General features: G+C 39.2%; 1 protein-coding gene and 1 pseudogene across 2 annotated transcripts in view; both read left to right on the top strand.

Moving 5' to 3' along the window:
* UBE2V2 (ubiquitin conjugating enzyme E2 V2) overlaps positions 1–5,044 on the top strand; it is an 85,641-nt gene that overhangs the window by 31,373 nt on the left and 49,224 nt on the right. The gene's annotated exons all lie outside the window — the stretch shown is intronic.
* LOC102495062 (ATP synthase subunit O, mitochondrial pseudogene) lies at positions 4,053–4,722 on the top strand (annotated as a pseudogene).

Below are 5,044 nucleotides of genomic sequence, written 5' to 3'. Positions count from 1 at the left end.
TCTTGTTTTTTTTTTTTTTTTTTTGGTTATGAAGGAACTTGTGGTTCTTTTTTTTTTTTTTTTTTTAAACAAGTATTTCATTTAACCTTTAATAAATAAATTAATTAATTAATTTTAGTTTGACCAGAGAGGGGCAGAGTGTGTGTGTCAGGGGGAAGTGAGAAAGGAAGCTGCTAGGTTCAGGACTCGAACCACAGTTGGCCATGTGGGAGTCCAGTGCTTTTATCCACCACACCACCTGTCGGCCCCAGAACTTGGAGTTCTTGAGGTGTATATGTTCTTGATAACATGATTAAGTAATATAACCTCACTATGCAGGCTTCCTTTTAAGTTTTGGGTGACAAAAATGGCCATTCATATTGAAACCGTTGAAAGCAGTCTTATAAGTAGCAAAATGGTTATTCTGAGACCTTTGAAAATGTTTCTTTAAACGTTAAAACTTCCATTGGTTATGAATATATACAAAAATGAGAAGAATGAGTAAAATTAGTATTTAGTACATTGTTATTTAAAACATTAGGGGCATTAAGAATTAAAATACTTTTTTATAAAACTTGTCAAGAGTAGGTTGACTGATGCTTGCCTTTTTTCCTTTATATCGTATAGCTTTTACAGAGCAGCATCTTTTCTAAGTTTTGGAGAACTGTCACACTGCTAAGTTTGGACCATGTTTTAGTATTTATGCTTTATCCTTTTGGTGTTAGCTACTGTCTCAGAACTCCTGTATTGTGAAATTTTTCACTCTTCTGGGGCATGGTCATTTTCTAATTTCCATTGAAAAATTTACCTCTAGGAAGTTTTTTAGCTGCGCTTCTGGAATCTCTGCAGTCATGTTAACATTTCCATGGTCGGCTATCTTAGAACTCTATATTTGATTCATATTTCACTTCCAGCATCATCACTTTTTGTTTCTTTGCTGCACTTTCATCTTTGTTTTCTGGTCTCCTTTACTGAGTATTTTTGCAAAGTGTCGCATGCGTTTAGACAACATAATTGGGTTGCTTGTGTCTCTGAACTGGTAACAGATGCTTGGTGACCCATCATCAACAGACTTTGAAAAGTAGTAGTGATGGGTTACTGATGATGATATTATTATATCTATTATTTACATAGTGATTTGTGTACTAGAGAGTTAGCAAAGTTTGTACTTTATGTAACTACTCAAAGTTGATATACCTGGTAGCTGAAGTTTGAACTATGTTGTTGGAATGGTGTTATTTAAGTGAATTGTGTTTATTGAAATTCATGTGTCTGGGAATCATGCACAGCAAGAATTGCCTGTGTGTGGAAATGTCCACTTAGTTTTTTTTCTTTTTTTTTTGCTATAGGGCGTATGTGTTTGCTTGCTGCAGAGACACAGAATGGAAAAGAGGGAAAATTGAAAAAGCACCTTGCAGCAAGGAGACCATGCTGCAGTTAGTTCTCATTTTGGGCATGCACACACATGCACCTGGCATGTTTTTCAAGCCACTTTTGGGATTCAAAGCACACGATTGGCCATGTGGGATCCAGCCACCTTAACCACCATGCCACCTGGCTGGCTTGACAGTAACTTTTTTGAGAACTTTTTAACATAAAGCATAAAGGAGTAAATGAAAATTAGAATAACAAAATTCAGCATTTGAAAGTCGGTTTTAAAAGTGTAGTCATATTCTGCTTAATGACATTTCTGACAACAGCAGTCCTAAAAGGAGCTGATAGGCTATCAGATAGCCTATAGGTTTATAGTAGACTAAGCTGTTTAGGATTATGTAAGTGCATTTTGTGATATTTGCATAAAGACAAAATCACCTAATGGTGCATTTCTCAGAATATATTTATCATTGTCTCTGAGGGATGCATGGCTAGCTGACTTTATTTTTCCTCAAAGAATTGTTTAATGGGGCCAGCAGGTGGTGTGGTGGTTGTGCCACAGGAATTTCCATGTGGCTGACTGTGGTTTGAGTCCTGGACCTGGCAGCTTGTTTTCTCACTCTCCCTCCCTCCCTCTCTTTTTCTTTCTGGCAAAACTCATGTGAAAAAATAATAATAAATAACATTAAATAACTCTTTTCTTTTTAAAAATTTATTTAAAGAATTATTTTATTATTTAACTTTATTTATTTCTTTATTATTTATTTATTTTTTTAGATTTGACCAGAGAGGGACAGAGATAGGGAGAGAAAGTGAGAAAGGAAGCTGCCAAATCAAGGACTTAAACCACGGTTGGTCATGTGGGAGTCTAGCGCCCTTACCCATGCTACCTGCCAGCCCCTTAATGTTATTTCTTATTATTACTATTTTTAATTTGCTGTAGGGCATGTGTGCTTACCAAAGAGGGGGTGCGGGAGGGGGAGAGTGAGAAAGCAAGTCCCAAGGTCTGGGTCTTGAACATGTGGGAGTCCAGTGCCATAAGCACCATGTGCTGGCCCTGTATAGCTGAGTTTTTCAAAGATCTGATGTAAATCTTTGAGATATAGATAAGATGGGATTTCAGGACTGGGTTTAGAAGTGGTTTACTCTTGTTTACAGAGTTTTAGTGATTGTGAGAGCAAGTGCTACTTTCAGTTTAAGTAGAACTCACCAAAGTTTCAGACTACAGGAGAGACATCCCTGTGGCCAAGTGTAGGTCTTTATATATGTTGAAATAGTAGTTTTAATAGAAAGTGCATTGGGAATCTAGATTCAAGGCCAAGTTCATTTTCCATATGAGTTATGGAAATCGAGATGTGAAATGTCTTTTAGTCTTGAGTCCAGAACTAGTGCTTTTTTTTTTTTTTTTTAAGAATTATTTAATTTTATTATCATTATTTTAAAAGTTTGTTTTAGGGAATGTGTACTCACCACAGAGAGAGAGAAAGCAAGCAGGCTATCTGATTTGGGACTTGAACTGTGGTTGGTCATGTTAGTCCAATGCCCTAACTACCATACCACTTGCTGGCCCCCAGAACTAGTTTCTTGACTTCAGGTTTTTCAACGATGCTGCTTTATTATACTATATTCTATGTATATGTTGGTTACCTTAATTTTGTGAAATCCAATGATAATACATCATAAATAAAGGCCGTTAAGGATCAGGATAAGGCACTTGATAGAGTCTAAAGGCATTATAGATAATTGTAACTTCATGTTTTTTCTTTTAAGAGAGATTTTTGCTATAGAGTGCATGTGCTTGTGAGAGACAGAGAAACAGAAGTGAGAAAGCACTCCACTCCCCTGGGTGGGGGATGGCCACGCAACAATCCCTTCTCTAGTCTCCTCTTGGGATCTTGGGTATGCATGCACATGTACCCAGCATGAGTTTTTTTTGAGAGGTTTTTGCTATAGGGTGTGTGCGTTCACCAGAAAGAGAGAGAGAGAAAGTGAGAAGTCACCCCCCAGAGGAGATAGCCACGCTGCAATCCCTTGGGATCTTGGGCATGCATGCACACGTGCCCAATGTGAGTTTAAGCTACTGGGTCTGGTACTCGAACCACGGTCGACTACATGGCAGTTCAGCGACGTAGCCATTACACCATCTGCTGGTCCCCCCAGCGTGAGTTTTAAGCTGCCAGGTCCAGAACTTGAACTGTAGCCAACTACGGGAGTCCAGCGACGTAACCATTACACCATCTGCTGGGCCCTTCTTTCCTGTTTGATTCTTCCTCTTACCTATTTCCCCAAATATGAGAGGGAGAGGTCTTTAAAAAGTTAATAGAAAATGCTATGGACTTTACGAAAAACCTATGTGTAGATTTAAAAATTTATTTTTTGTGGAGCCAGCAGATGATGTGGTAGTTAAGAGGAGTGGACTCCCACATGGCTGATTGTGGTTCAAGTTCTGACTTGGCTGTGTGTTTTCTCACTTTCCCCCTCTCTTTCTCTTACTCTATCCCTCTATGGTCATATTAAATAAGTAAATAAGTAAGTTCAAATAATTCTCAAAAAAATTTATACCAAATATAAACTCATACTTTTAACTTCATTTCGCACAAACATTTTGAAGTCCTCTTGTAGGGTATTTCTGGACAAGATTGTTTATAAAGTAGGGAAACTTGGTATTAAGATTTTGGGGACTGGAGACCTGGGAGAATATGGTGGCCCCAGCAATGTCTGGGCAGATGCCATGCTTCAGTACATCTGTGGTCAGGCCATTTGCCAAGCTTGGAAGGCCACCTGTTCAGGTATATGGTGTTGAAGATCGCTATGCCATTGCGCTTTATTCTGCTGCTTCTAAACAGAATAAGCTGAAACAAGTAAAAAGGAATTAAGAGTAACACTACTACTGAAGGATCCCAAATTTGCTGTATCTATTCTGAATCCTTATCTTAAGTGTTCCATTAAAGTGAAAAGCATAAATGACATGGCAGCAAAAGAAAGGTTTTCTTCCCTCACATCCAACCTGATGATCAGTTTGCTTGCTGAAAGTGGTCATTTAAGCAACACCCAGGGAGTCATTTCTGCCTTTTCTACTATGAGTGTCCATCGTGAAGAAGTACCTTGCACCATGACCACTGCATCCCTTAGACCAAGCATCTCTCTCTGAATTAAAACCGGTTCTGAAGAGCTTCCTAAGTCAAGGCCGAGTATTGAAATTGGAGGCTAAGACTGATCCATCAGTCATGGGTGGAATGATTGTCTGTATTGGAGAGAAATATGTTGACATGTCTGCAAAAACCAAGATTCAGAAGCTAAGCCGGGCCATGTGGGAGAGCATCTGAAAGTGTGGATTTTCTGTTCTTGGGGAAAATTCTCAAACTTGGAGCAACAACAACAACAACAAAGAATTTGAGGACTGGAAAGACTTGGCAACAGCTCTGGATCCTGGGCTTCTGACTCCCCAGTGGTTTTTCAGTAGTTAGTAAAATCTAGACCCAGTGGAAAAGGGCCAGTCTCTCTAGGCCTTGACTGTCTTTGATTGATAGGTGATAAGAAAGCTGAAATGGGACCAACAGTTGGCGTAATGGCTATATGGACTCCCATGTAGTTGACCGTGGTTCGAGTCCCAGACCTGGTGGCTTAAACTCATGCTGCGTGTGCATGCGTGCCCAAGATCCTGAGAAGAAGGGATTGCGGTGTGGCCATC

Source organism: Tupaia chinensis, unplaced genomic scaffold, assembly GCF_000334495.1.
Source record: "Tupaia chinensis unplaced genomic scaffold, TupChi_1.0 Scaffold148488_1, whole genome shotgun sequence".
NCBI classification, from domain to species: domain Eukaryota; kingdom Metazoa; phylum Chordata; class Mammalia; order Scandentia; family Tupaiidae; genus Tupaia; species Tupaia belangeri.
Note: the sequence above shows the minus strand (reverse complement) of the source record. Positions and strands in the feature narration are given on the sequence as shown.